General features: G+C 44.8%; 1 non-coding gene across 1 annotated transcript; it reads left to right on the top strand.

Moving 5' to 3' along the window:
• Positions 1-15334: 15334 nt before the first annotated feature.
• Positions 15335-15532, top strand: LOC121288736. The gene has a single exon (XR_005945420.1). It is a non-coding gene; the product is annotated as a U2 spliceosomal RNA (small nuclear RNA).
• The last annotated feature ends 378 nt before the right edge of the window (positions 15533-15910 follow it).

Genomic DNA, 15910 nt, shown 5'->3' with positions numbered 1-15910 from the left:
TACGGCTGTTATTTCTCTCCTTCCTCCACTGTGTAAATGGTTGGAAGGTATTGATTTAACAAGTTTGCTATTTCCTTAATATCTATTATAGTTTCAGTGGCATCTGTCTTTAATGGGCCCAGATACCCCTTGACTATTCACTTTCACTGAATATTTGAATAAAAACATTTATTGTGTTCTTTGTTATCTCTTGTAAGTTTTTGTTCATATTCCATTTTTGTACATTATTTTACTTTTTTTGTATCTCTTTGTTGACTATATTGCTTTCCCAGTTTACTGGATTTCCCCTTTTATAAGACCATAAGACATAGGAGCAGAAATTAGGCCATTCAGCCCATCGAGTCTGCTCTGCCATTCAATCATGGCTGATAAGTTTCTCAACTCCATTCTCCCGCCTTCTCCCCGTAACCTTTGATCCTCTTAACAATCAAGAACCTATCTTTCTTGGTCTAAAGAAGTTTCTCCTCATCTCTGTTCTAAAAGGTCTTCCCTTTACTCTGAGGCTGTGCCCTCGGGTCCTAGTCTCTCCTACCAATGGAAACATCTTCCCCATATCCACTCTATCCAGGCCTTTCATTATTCTGTAAGTTTCAATCAGATCCCCCTCATCCTTCTAAACTCCATCAAGTATAGTCCCAGAGTCATCAAACGTTCCTCATATGTTAAGCCTTTCATTCCTGGGATCATTCTTGTGAACCTCCCCTGGACCCTCTCCAGGGCCAGCATATCCTTCCTGAGATACGGGGCCCAAAATTGCTCACAATATTCTAAATGTGGTCTGGCCAGAGCCTTATAAAGCCTCAGCAGCACATCCCTGCTTTTATATTCTAGTCCTCTCGAAATAAATGCCAACATTGCATTTGCCTTCCTAACCACCGACTCAACCTGCAAGTTAATCTTAAGAGAATCCTGGACTAGGACTCCCAAGTCCCTTTGCACCCAGATTTCTGAATTCTCTCCCCATTTAGAAAATAGTCTATGCCTCTATTCTTCCTACCAAATTGCATGACCTCACACTTCCCCACATTGTATTCCATCTGCCACTTCTTTGCCCATTCTCCTAACCTGTCCAAATCCTTCTGCAGCCTCCCCGCCTCCTCAATACTACCTGTCCCTCCACCTATCTTTGTATCATCTGCAAACTTAGCCCGACCTCAGTTCCTTCATTTAGATCATTAATGTATAAAGTGAAAAGTTGTGGTCCCAACACTGACCCCTGCGGAATTCCACTAGTCACTGGCCGCCATCCTGAGAAGGACTCCCTTATCCCCACTCTCTGCGTCCTGCCAGACAGCCAATCTTTTATCCATGCTAGTACCTTGCCTCTAACACCATGGGCTCTTATCTTACTGAGCAGCCTCCTGTGCGTCGCCTTGTCAATTGGCTCTCCTTTGTCTAACCTACTTGTCACCTCCTCAAAGAATTCTAACAGATTTGTCAGGCATGACCTCCCCTTGATGAAACCATGCTGACTTTGCCCAATTTTACCATGCACTTCCAAGTATTCTGAAATCTTATCTTTAATAATGGACTCTAAAATCTTACCAATGACTGAGGTCAGGCTAATTGGCCTGTAATTTCCCGACTTTTGCCTCACTCCCTTCTTAAACGGTGGAGGGGGGGTTACATTAGCGATTTTCCAGTCCTTTGGGACCCTCCCTTTTCTTGTTGCATAGGGCCTTTCTTTCAGTTTCATGCTGACTGTCACCTTGTTTGTACAGGATAATATAAATCATGCACTTAATAGGGTCAGAGACTTGGAGGGTGTGATGTAGTATGAAGGGTAATGTTAAATATCTAAGTAGACAGTATACATCATCAGTGATGTAGGATCGCATGACAACAGATTATGCTGAGGGATAGTTCTATGTGGAGCCTTGTGTTAAGTCTTGTACTGTACATAGCAGAATGCTCACTAAAAGATAAAGTTTATCAACAACCTTGCCTTCAGCAGTTTCCATCAGTCCTGATCAAGGACAACCTCATCTAAGACCCAAAATGATGATGACAGAGTTTGTTGTTCATGATTGTTCACAAAACAAGTGGAGCTTCTGCATTTTAGGAGTATGCATTGGTTTTGTCTCATATCAAATACCACTTTGAATAATTCTCACTGTTTGTCTATACTCATCAGTTCTCTTTGTGGTGGTTCAATTTACCTCTCCTCCCTTCAAAGCTTGTTTTACTTGAATTCAAACCTTGGCTTGTGCCCTCTCCACCAGGGCCCCCTCCACCCGCAACACCCACCCCCACCCCCCCGGCCCTCCATCTGAAAACTAACATCAGATTCAATCATATTATGCTCACTATTCATAAGATGTTCCCTTAAAGTCTGAGCATTAACTAATTCTGATTTATTACTGATTACTAAATGTAGCATGGCCTTTTCCCTGTCAGTTCTAAAATTTATTGTTCCACAAAACTACTCTGAACACATTCCAGGAATGCACTGCCTTTACAACTTGAACTATTCTCCTAGGGGTTGCTATTAGGACCAGTGCTTCTTTTAATATATATTAACGACCTGGTCTTGGATACACAGAGTATAATTTCAAACTTTGTAGATGCAACAAATTCTGACATTAAATAAACAGTAAGGAGTATAGTAATAGACTTCAGGAGGATGTTGACTGATGAAATCAACAGACGCATAGCAGATGCAATTTACTGCAGAGAAGTGTGAAATGATTAATTTTAGTACAAGCAATATAAACTGAATGGTACAAAGTTAAAGGGGGTGCAGGAACAGCCTTGGGTGTACATACACAAGTCCTTGAAGGTGGCAGGACAAGTTGAGAAAACTGTCATAATGGCAGAGGGGATCCTTGGTTTTATAAATCAAGGCATAGAGTGCAAGAGCAAGGAAATTATGCCAAAATTTTATAGAACACTGTTTAGGTCCCAGCTGGCATTTTGTGGCCAATCTTGGGCATCACATTTAGGAAAGATGTCAAGGCATTGATGACGGTGTAGAGATGATTTACTAGAAAGATGTTGGGCTTCAGTTATGTGGAAAGTTAGGTCTGCTTAGACATCTAGTCTGAACAGTATACTGTGGAGGTGCTTTTTTAAATTGGTCTTGAGAATAATGTGATAAGAAGAGGTAGGAAGGGAATAAAAATGCTGGAACTTGAAAATTCTGGAAATACTCAACAGGCCTGGCAGCATCTGGGGGAGACAAACAGAGTTAACAGCCTGAATTTTCATGGACATGGAGAGCCTTTCCATCTTTATGAAAATGTAGCCAGAGGCCCAAATCTGGAAGTTCCGCCTCGAACCTGGCCCCCGCCATTTTTGCAGGAGCGGAATTGGGGGCGGTTCGATCTTTGGGCAAGTGTGGTTCATGAAGGCAGCTGTATTTGTTAAAGTGCAGCTGCCTTCAGTTAGATCTGATTTTCACAAGGATGGAGTGGGAAATATGACTTGTGCTAACTGGAGTTCTTTGGAGAGGTAAAGCACCCTTCTGGTTATGGTTCCAGGCCACCTTTGAGAAAGCCTAAGTGCTCTTTGGTATAGTTAAAATTAGACATGAATGTGTGTAAAACTGTCAAGCTCATTGGAGATATCAAATAGAGCTGTCAAGGCATTTTCATCTCCTGCCCTTTAAATATTTGGGGGAAAAAACTGTCTGCAGCATTTAAAAATCAGTGCTTGCTATTTCACTCTGTCTGTTGACATAAGCCTGAGGATTAGTGCTAAATGACTGATTTCACAACCTATAATTATCACAATGGGGTTCCTTCCATGTCACAGTTTGATGAACAACTCCAATGCTTATAAAGCCTTTGAAGTGGGGCTATGAATATAAATGCTTGCTCTTATAAGTAGTTAAAGGAAGTTAAATGTAGTAAATGGATTTTAAATAGTGAATTCATCAATATACTCTTAAGGACTTTATTGAATCTCAGCATGGCTCCTGAAGTCTACCCATGGTGGATATTGGTGAGTTGGCATGGAGGGTGTAAGGGCAAAAAGTGGTGGTTGAGGGGAATGGGTTGGCTATAAAGGGGAATAGTTTTTCATGGAGGATATGAGGAGCCTTAGGGATAGGTGGGGGGCATGTAGTGGCAGGGATTGGCATAGATGGGGCATGGGATATGTGTGGGATGTTGAGAGAATGTGAGGGGTGACTAGAGAGCTGCTTTTTGTTTCCTTTTTTTTCACAACTGGGACAAAGTGCTGGAGCACTGAGGTGGGCCTTCCACCCAGCCTACCGCTGCTCGGGGCTGCCTCCAAATGCTTTCTGTTGGCAATGGGATAGACACCTGTAAAACCCATCCCCCCTTTCCCGGAACGAAAATCCAAAATTTGGGGCACTTTTTCTGGAGTCAGGTTTGCAGATTCAGGAATTCTCCTGGTCCTGTGCACCTGACACAAGAGCAAAAATTCAGGCCAACGTTTCAGGTTAATGACCTTTTGTGAGAACTGATAAAGATTGTGGCTGTGTTGGGGATGCTTCATGTGAAATGCTCTTGCACAAGGGTGAGCTACACTCCGAGAGCTCTATTAGCTTGTGGCACTGGCTATCAATGCTGCTCTTGTTCACCTACCTATTTATGCTGGTCTTCTGCTTCTGCTTCTCCTTCACCTCTTGCTGCCCAGCTGGTGGTAAGGATTGGTCCCTCATAATGGCAACATACAGCACATTACCCCAAATCTGGAAAAACAGGCAAGGATGTAATGCAGAGCTCTTCTCAGTTGGTCCAGGCAGTTGAAGTGGTGCTTGTGCTCACTTACAGTCCTCTCAAAACTATTTCTGGTGGTATTGTAGCTGCCAATGTAGGCCAACTCTGCAGCTGTATTCAAGCAGGAGACAAGAGTCATGTCTGGAGGAGATGCCCCTCTAGTCCTTAAGCCAGCCTTTGACCCAAGGAGCTAGTTTGGAATGGGTGGATGAAATTCAAGGCAGGGAAGTGCGAAATGATACATTTTGGGACAAATAACCAGGAAAGGCAACATAAAATAAAATATACAATTTTAAAGGGGGTGCAGGTGTAAATGACCTGAGGGTATACGTGCAGAAGTCATAGAAGGTGGCAGGGGCTGTTGAGAAAATGATTGATAATGCATACAGAATCCTGAGCTTTATAAATAGAGGCATAAAATACAAATGCAAGGAGGTTATCTTTATAAAATACTAGTTAAACCTCAGCAGAATTGTGTCCAATTATGTCGGCCATACTTTAGGAAGGATGTAAAGGCATTAGTGAAAGAGTTAGAGGAGTGAGTCTAGGTACAGTGGGTTTCAGATAGGAGGATAGTTTGGAGGAGCTGAGGCCATTCTTCTTGGAGAAGAGAAAGTTGAGAGGAGATTTGGTGGAAGTGTTCAAAATCACGTAGGTTTACGAAAGGGAGAAACTCTCCCCAGAAACTGAACTGGACTAGCCATGTAAATACTGTGGTTGCAAGAGCAACTCAGAGGCTAGGAATCCTGCAGAGAGTAACTCACCTCCTGACTCTCCAAAGCCTGTCCACCATCTACAAGGCACAATTCAGGACTGTCTTGGAATACTCCCCACTTGCCTGGATGACTGTAGCTCCAACAATACTCAAGAAGCTTGACACCATCCAGGACAAAGCAGCCCACTTGATTAGCATCACATCCACAAACATTCACTCCCTCCACCACCAACGCACAGTGGCACCTACAAGATGAACTGCAGGAATTCACCAAGGCTCCTTCAACAGCACCTTCCAAACCCATGAGCGCTACCATCCAGAAGGACAAGGGCAGCAGATAGATGGGAACACCACCACCTGGAAGTTCCCCTCCAAGCCACTCACCATGCTGACTTGGAAATATATCACAGTTCCTTCACTATCGCTGAGTCAAAGTCCTGGAACTCCCTCCCTAACAGCACTGTGGGTGTACCTGCACCACATGGACTCCAGCGGTTCAAGAAGGCAGCTCACCACCACCTTCTCAAGGGCAATTAGGAATAGGCAATAACTGCTGGCCCAGCCAGCGATGCCCACATCCCATGAATGAATTTTTTTTAAAAAGAAAGGACACTGATTTACAGTGAATGGCAAAAGAGCCAAACCGGACATGGGGAAAGTTGTTTTTAAATAGCAAATGGATAAGATCTGGCATGCACTGTTTGAGAGTGTGGTGGAGGCAGATTCAATCCTATCTTTCAAAAAGATGTAAGATATTTATCTTAAGAGAAAATAAATTGCAGAACGTTAGGGAAAAGGCATAGGAGTGGGGCTAGTTGAGTTCTGGCAGAGAGTTGATACATACACAATGGGCTGAATAGCCTCATTCTGTGCTTTAAGCATTCAATGATTCTATGGTTCCACAGGTTCTTACATACAGAAGGTGATGCTCTCTAATGCTACACGTGGTCTGCGTAGCTTCAAATTTTTGTATAAAATCTTTGATAAAATAGATACGAACCCATTTAATTCAAACATCAAATATGCTGCATCAATGCAACACAGCTCGAAATTTCAAAAGAGCATTTTACACATTCACCACAGTAGATAAAGTGTTAAAATATCCTTAAGGAGAAGGAAGAAAAAGAAAGGAGGGAGAAAAAAAAAGAGAGAGAAAGTGAGAGCTCCAGTGGCTCTGGGCCCAGAGACTTGAGGTGCAACAAATGAGGCAACAAAACAGAACTCACCCTGTTCACAGGCACCCCATTTGTAGATGTGTAACTTGTTGGTACATAACTCACATAGCTGGATTAACTAAATTAGCAATATAGCAAATAATTAGGTCAGAAGCTGGGTACTCAACAGCAAGTGACTCAATTCTTGACAACTTGAATGCTCTCCACAATCTACAGGCTGAAATCAAGACTCACCACTTAACTGAGTAGGTGCAGATATAACAACACTTTAGGGGCCAAGCATTTCATTTGATGGATACCCCTACCACTAGAATCCACATTCACCCCTTCTATCACTTACATACTCCAACAAGAGAGAATCTAATCTTCGCCCCTTGACATTCAATGGCATTACCATCGCTGAAACCCCCACTATCAACATCCTGGGGGATTACCATTGACCAGAAACTGAACTGGACTAGCCATATAAATACTGTGGCTACAAGAGCAGGTTAGAAGCTAGGAATCGTGTGACGGGTAACTCATCTCCTGGCTCCCCAAAGCCTGTCCACCATCTACAAGGCACAAGTTAGGAGTGTGACGGAATACTCCACTTGCCTGGATGAATGCAGCTCCCACAACACCATCATGGGAGCATTATAAAGTCAAGAGCTGCAGTGGTTCAAGGAAAAGGTTTCATCTTCTCAGGAAATCTCAGGAAATAGGCAATAAACACAGCCAAGGTTGAGGTGCTGTTCCTTCACACAAGGGCACAGGCAAGTTGCATTTCCCTGGCTGGCTGACAGTGCAGTGCCAGGGCAAGGGCTGCGCTGTGGTTGATGGTGGTACACAAGCACGTGTGGGTGGTGGAAGAGGGAAGTGGCCATGCATTAGATAAAGTGCCCAATCCTCCACAGCTGAGACCGTTAGGATGCAGCTACATTGACATGCATGGAGTCGGGCCTCTAGCTTATCTGCCCACTCAAACAATTCAGAAGCCTGAAAGTGCAATTAAATGCTCCAGAGTTTTGCACCCATCAGGCACAGACTGCAAACCAATGAGTGTGGGAGTGAACTGCAGAAAAATTAGACAACTGGGCATGTTGTACAATCTCCTTGCTAAAACTGGCCATAGAGTAGTCACTGGTTGAGGCGCTTACAGCCCCTTGCAATGTCAGCATTAATGTCAGGTGGAGTGGGGGGGGAGGTGGGTGGGGTTTCAGGCAGCCATGCAGCACACTAAACTCTGGCCATCCAAGTGGTGGCCAACACTCTCCTCGGTGTTTTAAGGTGCCTTCAGACTTACCCAAGGGAGGTTCTTGGTACACCCAATCTAACCCATGCATGGATCCTGGTGACCTAGCTGTATGCCTCATGGCTTACAGTGAGCGGAGACGAAAGAAAAGAGAGCAATGGAGGTGTATGGCTGGGCAGATGGAGGAGCAGCACCCTCAGGAAGAAGAGGTAGCTGGGGCTCCCAGGCATGTTGCTGAAGAGCCACATCAAACCGTCGCTGGTTGGCACCTAGCTAGACCCAGGGTCTACAGATGGCGCTTGTTATTCATGCAGATGACTGAGGACCAGTGTAGCTAAAGCTGTGCATGTCCAGGGAACTGGTCAGTCACATCTGCCACCTGCTGCAAGATTTAGCACCACAGGGGCGTGCAGGCCATCCAATGTCAATGGCCGTGTGACTATGATGCCTAATCTTTACACCATGGCTCCTTTCAGGGCTCCACAGGTGATGCCTGTGGGATACTGCAAGCCTCCATGCAGAAGTGCACCCATGAGGTCATAGACGCCATCTTCGCAAAGGCAGAGCTCTGTGCATTTCACTCAGGATCAGGAAAGCCAGGATGCAAGAGTGTTGGGATTTGCCCAGATCTCTGTTTTTCCACAGGTGCAGGGTGCCATCTACTGCACTCACATGGTGCTCAGATCTCCATGGCAACAAGCGATCAACTACATCAACTGCAAGGGTTTCCAATTGCTGAAAGTTCAGCTGGTGTATGCCCACCACAAATGCATCCTGCAGGCCTGCACACAGTTCCCAGGGCGTGTCCGTGACTCCTACTCCTCAGTAGGTCTCAGATCACTGACATCTTCCAGAGTCCACAGAGGCTGCAGTGTTGGCTCCTTGGAGACCAGGACAACTTGCTGAGGACATGGCTGATGACACCCGTGCGGCGGCCTCAAACTGCAGCAGAGAGAATGTACAACGAGGCTGGTGCTGCAACTTGCACCTTGGTGGAGCAAACCATCTGAATGTTGAGAATGAGGTTCTGGTAGCTGGAACGGTCTGGTGGAGCCCTGCAATACAGTCCACAAAGGCTGTCACACATTGTTGGCACCTGCTGTGCCCTTCACAACCTGGCACTGCAACGGGGAGAGGAGCTGACAGAGGAGGAGATGGAGGGGCTGCATGTCTCCTCCGATGAAGAGGTTATTGATGGGGATGAGGGTGAGGAGGCCCTCGAAGGCAAGGATGAGGGCGATGAGGCCATCACACTGGACAGATGAGGCAGGCGGGCTTGGAAGGCACTAATATCTGCTAGATTCATGGAGGACAATGACAACATGCAGTGAGAAGACACCAAACAGCCTCAAATTGCAGCTGTGCATGTTTGACTCCTGCCTGGCTGATAGTGGTGCAAATAGCCTCTGTGATAAGGCTCCTGTCATGGAGACGCACCAGATGCCCTTAGCCCCTACATTCCAGGAGGTTAATGACGACATACATTGGAGATACTCCATAGATCTTCACATAGCTTATGTGAATGTCTGACTCCTGTCTGGTGAGGGCAGATTGCTTGAGCTCTGTGAACAGGGTCATGTCATGGAGACGCAGCAGTGATAATTTAACTTCTCCTAATCCTATGGCATCCTTCATCAGCTGAACCCTTCAAGGCCACACTGTCACCGGACACAGATGCTGATGAGATTGGGGGGCAGCCGCACCTCAAAGGTACTGGGAGCTCACAAAGAAAATGGCGGAACTCTGTGCCACCGGCCCAGGACATTCTGGCAGCAATGATAAGCCCCATCAAGGTGCAGGCGTGACTGATGTGACCAGTGATTGTGAAGGCGCATCATCAGTGTCCCGGGAAGGTTGCACAAAGCACAGGGAAGAGGCCTTGGACTGAGACACTTGCCTTTATCTTGTGCAGGGACCTAGGTTTCACATCTGAGTGACACAAACACTGCTCATCAGAACAAGGAGCCATAGGCAAGGAGACATTCTTGGATGTTTATTTACAAAATGAACATTAAGTACAAGAGATTAACACCCATGCCCAGGCTGTGCAACGACATCTTCTTAACTTTCCTAAGCCTATCGCTACAACTTGGTGCTTCCCCAACATTCACAGCGGAGGTGGGGGCAATGTGTGATGACCTTGGTGGCCGTCCACTGGAGGTCTGAGACATGGTGGGCCCCCGCCTGCTTCTGGTGTCCTGCTATGTGGCCGAGGCACCGTCCTCGGCCTGTGGAGCTGCTACAAGGGTCACAGGACAAGGGGATTCGGATGGGCCAGACGCTCCCAGGGTTACCTAGGTAGATGGTCCTAGGGTGTGCACCTTGCTGGCCCTCCTCCCTGTGGGCGTCCAAGGGCCACTGGATGACTCCTTAAGGAGAAGTGGAAGCTGGAGTGAGATCAAGCTGCCCCCACTTCCCTCTCGCATTGACACTGTTGGCAGCCAACTATGCCATCAGCGATGGAGTTCAGCCTGTGCAGCGGTGCAGGACCGATGTCCTGATCCAAGGTCCCCATGGCAGCCGCCATTCTACCAGTGTTGACCTTGGTGCATTGGCATGCTGGCGCTATCACCTCCGCTTGGAGACAGACAAACTCCTCCATCATGTCTTGCAATCTGAGGAGTGCAGGGACATCCCTTCCTGATGTTCCCGAGCTTGCCTTTGCACCTCCAGCAACTGAAGTATGACCGAGTCCAGAAGCTCATCACCTGACTTGGACTCAGCAGATTTCTGGCCTCCAGCAGTCCTCTGAGTGCCGGAAACCTGGGAAGTCCCTACCTCCACCTGCAGTGGATCAGACAGTGCAATGTGCTCACCAGATTGTGATCCCAAGGCTATTCTAAAGCTTGGCCCAATCTAGGTGTGTGCCTCTGCACTGGTGGAAGGCATGGGTGAACGCTGTGACGGGACTTCAATGAGATTTCAGCAGATTCCCAGATTCCTCTTCTGAGGTGTCTTTAGGGCTTGAGTCAAAGGCCTGGGTCATGGGCACCCTCGGCTGTTTCCCAGATGTGCCTGCAGAAGCAAGGAGAAACAATTAGTGCATGGCAGTGGCCTGTGAAAGAGGACACATCCCTCACAGCATGGTTATCTGATAGATGTTGCACTGCTGGATCCTCACTTGGTAGAGCAGCGCCGACCTCACCGTTAGCACAGGACCGGTCCAGATCCTCACTGACCAATTGTATGACTCTATTTTCAAAGTCTGTGAGGACCTTGATATCAGGCATTCCTCCACCTCTGTAACCTCTTCCTTTTGTTGTGTGCCAGCTTGTCCTGCATGAAGGCAGACGGAGAGAGTGTAAGCAGGACGCCTGCCAGGCCAGATGATAAGTATGCCTTGCATATGTGGGTGGTGAGCGGTCACCTTAATGGGATGAGGACAATGAGGCTCTGCGTGAGATAGTAAATGGTGATGTCCCATGAACTAGCAGTGAGTGAGATCCCTGTAGATGAGTGATGGGTTTGTGAGTATGTGAGTTGAAAGTGATGAGAAGGGTGACTTATCCTGGTGAAACGGAGATCATTCATCTTCGTTGGGCTCTGGGTGGTTGTCCTCTTTTGCAGGGCGTTGGCACTTACCATCACTGCCACTGCTTCCCAAGCTGGATTCGTGATGTTGTTGCCCCCCCTGGGGCCAGAGTGGGGGTAGAGGGCATCATGACGGGCCTCTCCAACGTCCAAAAGGATCTCGAGGGATGCATCATTAAACCAGGGGGCCGCGGTCGTCTTGCCTTTCTGAGCCATGTCTTCTATGCAGCAGTACTGGGCTGGGAGCACTGAGAGGTGTGCACGCTGCTGCACTTTAACGATGGCACATGGCGGTGATGGACCGGTGAGGTGATAGCACGCCGGGCAAACCGGAGGCTGCCCGCCAGCGAAACGGTGTGTTTCCCGGGAATGCATAATTAATGAGGCGGGATTGGGATGATGTGGAGTGAAAATCCACCATTGCAGCCGGTGGGTAAAACGTTCTTTTAGCGCAAATCTGGGACAATTCCGCCCTTCATATTATTTGTGGAGTTGCCTCTGGTAAACCTTGCCCTGTTCCATATAATTTCAGCATGACTGTACATGTGATCGGTGAGGAAATTTTATCTGCTTTTAAATAAGAGTTTTAAATTCCTCAGGCAGCATTTTCATTTAAATGTGAGATGCAGAAAATCCTGAGAAAATTAAATGTTCATTCTTGCTCATTTCAAACTTGCCAGTGAAATCCAATTATCAACGTTTGACATGCCAAACTGCACTGTAGTGTTGCATGAACTCATTAGAATTAAAACAAACTTCTTGGCAAAGCCCAGGAGTGCAGCAAATCCTCAAAGGCAGCATAAATCAAAATAAAGTGAGAGGGAGGTCAACCTCTTAATAAATCACATTACTTAACACAGTGAAGCATTTTGGATCACCCTTAACAAAGGTCCCTTCTCAACAGCAAGGACAATAATCTTGCAGGGTGAGGGTGAGTGTCTTCTAAAGTAATATCAGTTAAGTGAACAGGACTGGTACTGGTTACAGAGTGCTGTTTAATGTTCTTCACTGGTCTGGTAATTATATACGTTGCTGGAATGAAGAGGAAGCTCAACATGGATCAGCCCCCTTATTAATGTGAAGCTATTACTTTCAAGAGTGAGATCATGGGCAGAATTCTTAGCTCAGCGGGCGAGCGCATGCCCAAACTTACTGAGTGTGAAATGTCACTTGTTGACGTTGGCTGAATGTGCCGACGTCAACTCATAGACGCGTGATAGTTCAGTCAGTGGGCACGCACCAGGGCCGGCAGTGCCCCATCGACAATTAAAAGGCCTATTAAGGCCATTAAGTAACCAATTGCCCTGAATTTTCCACTGCCCATTGAACCTAATGGTTGATGGGCAGGCGATAAAGCCAAGTGGCTTTTGCATTTTTTTGGAAACCTCATCCATGGGCGGGATGAGGTTTCTGGAGTCACATGAGGGGACACTTTAGATTAATTTTTTCTGTTGTTTAATAATGTTTTCAATACATCCATGCCTCAGGGAGATTATTTAGCGCTCTTTTTCACGCATGCGTGAAGTGTGCTAGGCCTGCTTACCCTCCTCCCCCTGCCCGCTGGCACATCATGCTGGGTGGGCCTTAACTGGCCCACCTGTGTAAAATCGCGGAGCGCTGCCGATCACAGGCGGCAGTCAGCTTCCCACCTGCCAAGGGCAAAATTCTGCCCCATGTCTTGTCTCTCATGCGATCCGGGCCCTCATAAGATCATAAGAAATAGGATCATGAATGGCCATTCAGCCCATCGAGCTTCTCCACCCTTCAACAAGATCATGGCTGATCTGATTGTGGCCTTAACTCCCACTTTCCCACTTTCCTCCATAACCCTTGACTCGCTCTGACCATCAAAAATCTTTGGAGGTGGTAGGTTCTATTGGCAGGGAGTAAAAAAGTATCAGCCAATTATATGGCCTGTTTTGCTTCAGCGCAAGTATCTCTTGTTTTAACCTCTTTTCTAACAGCTAGTTGTTGGCCAATGCTTTGTGCTCAATGCATTCACTCCAGAACAATCCCGCTCATGCCCCTCTATCCTTCCACAGACCTCCATTTTAACTAGCTGATCTAAGCAGGTGGGAGATTACCCCACCAAAACTAGTGGGGTCCTTCATTAATGATGCATGTCAGGCTGCTGTCATCTTGGGACTATTCCTTCAGCTCCAGTGGTGGCCTTTCCCTGCCCAACATTGCCTTATCACCACCTGTCCACTTCAGGGCATGCAGATGATGCCCAGGAGTTAAAATCTTCTGAACCTCTCACTGTCAGAATCAGGATGACTTGCCTCAGCCCACTTGCCCACTTGCCCAAGTTAAAATTGAGACTGTTATTAGGTTCCAATCCTTTCATGATGCATGTGCATATTTCTCCTTACACTGCATGTCAGTCAGTAACTGTATTTCCTGGACTTTCTATTTTTATTTAAGTATTTTTGCATTTAACAAGTGTTGAAAGATTCTTTCAATGCTATTGCTGACTGAGAAACCTGACCTTAATAAAACAGCGTATTCCCTATAAGGTAACTCATCATATCATGTTATGATAAACCAAGAAAATATGTTAACTTTTTCAACGTTCTTAGCTGCCAATTCAGAAAGGCTCATCTGACAAACTTTTTGCAATTGTAAAGATGTTCTCATTGATCAAATTATAAAAAGTCATGCGCATCTTCCTATCTCTTTTGATCTACCTTATTCATTAACCACAGAGGGAATGAAATATCAAGAAATTAGCTTTGAAATGCACATTGAAATTAGCTAGTTATCTTCAGCCAGTCTCTCTGTAGCAGCAAAATATAATTACGTATAGATGTGTAAGTGATGAGAGATTTTTAATTGGTTGATGGTTTGCAAAAATACATTGATATTATTAATACATTCCAGTTAATTGCTAGTGAAGAAGAATTCTTAATTCTGATCATTAAATCTATTCAAACCTATTCAAAAGGTTCAAGTGCTTACTCTATGACTGCAATCCCTCTGAGTGCTGATGGAGATTGTAAAATTAACAACATGACTTTGCATAATAAATTGAAAATGACACTGTACACAATTATCAATTATCATTAAAAAGAGATGTGTAAAACAGGCCTACCAAATACTGAGAAATAAAGAATGCCTATTCTTCCATAATAATGATTTGCATGGTAAAAAAAACACAACAATTCAAGGCAATACCGGACAGAATTATACTATTGCTATTAACAACTGTGTTAGTGCAATGCTGATAATGATTCCTAGCATCCAGGCATTAAAAATCCATTCTATTATTTGTTGCAGTGTGTGATAATTGGTGCTGCTATTTACATATGCTAATAATCATTAGTATAAACTTTCAGTGCGCAGACACATTACAGCAATCTTTTGTAATATGCACTGCCAGGGAAAAGTGACCACAACGTTATGGTGAATGCATGGCCTGTTCAACATATGTATATATATATATATATATATATAGTCCTCGTTATCCATCAGGAAAATTGTCTCTAAGATTACTAGGGACTATTTCTGAGTGCTGGTAACTTTTGCATTGATTTAGTGTCAATTAGCAAATGGTAGCTCACTGAACCAAAAACAGGCATTGAATAAGTGAGACATAACAAACTAACTTAAGTAAAGGACAAATTCCTATGATGCTAAGCTTTACTTGCAATATAGGTCACACTTGAACTAAGCTTTAGTAGCTCTGACAGTCTCATGCTTATTATTTTTTCTTTGATATATTATAAATGAGCACTGTTATAAATGAATGCTTTTGCCTTATTGATGCATTAAGCTGCAGCATGAAACAACACTGATGACTTTTAGCAGCATCACTGGTTCCTTGCATATATATTACAAATCTATTTGAATTATGTTGCAGTCTTAACAATGGACACAAAGCAATATTTTCATTTTGCATTTTATGCTGCCACAAATTCCAAGTTTTCTGCTGCATGAATGTACTTATGGAAAATGCACCCAAAAGAGAGACAAGATTAATGAGCTGTGTTGTCAAATATCAAAACATGCTGCAAGATTGCCAATGTGTGTTGGGAACTGGAATTAGAATGTAACGTTAATATCTGATATGTCCCTTATCTGGGGACCATATATTAAATTGATTTTTGGAGCAGGGAGATGGAATAGGGGCTTGCTCTGTCCACTCCACGCATTGACCCAGTATTGCAGTATATCTGGCAACGGTGCACCTCCCTTTTGCTTGGCCTAAATAGCCAAGTGGTTATGGTACTGGGTTTATAACCCCAAGATCAAGAGTTCAAATCTCACAATGGCAAACTATGAAACAATGTAACTTCATCTGAAACAGATGGAAACAGGTTTACTCAAAAGAGTATCAGACACAGGCATGACTAAAAACAACCTGAGGAATCGTATAAACAGCTAAGTACGACATTTTTATTCTTAAATAAAAAAAAACTGATGTAGTTCTCTTTACTGTTTATGATTTAAAATATATTAAATATCCGGGTAACCCCCTCTAAATACAAAACAAAACCGTTTTAAAACTCTATGGAACTTCCATTAAAAAAGCACAAAGCCAATCTAACAAAACAACAACAGATTGGAGAGC

The sequence above is a fragment of the Carcharodon carcharias genome, chromosome 15, assembly GCF_017639515.1.
Source record: "Carcharodon carcharias isolate sCarCar2 chromosome 15, sCarCar2.pri, whole genome shotgun sequence".
Taxonomy (NCBI): Eukaryota; Metazoa; Chordata; class Chondrichthyes; order Lamniformes; family Lamnidae; genus Carcharodon; species Carcharodon carcharias.
Note: the sequence above shows the minus strand (reverse complement) of the source record. Positions and strands in the feature narration are given on the sequence as shown.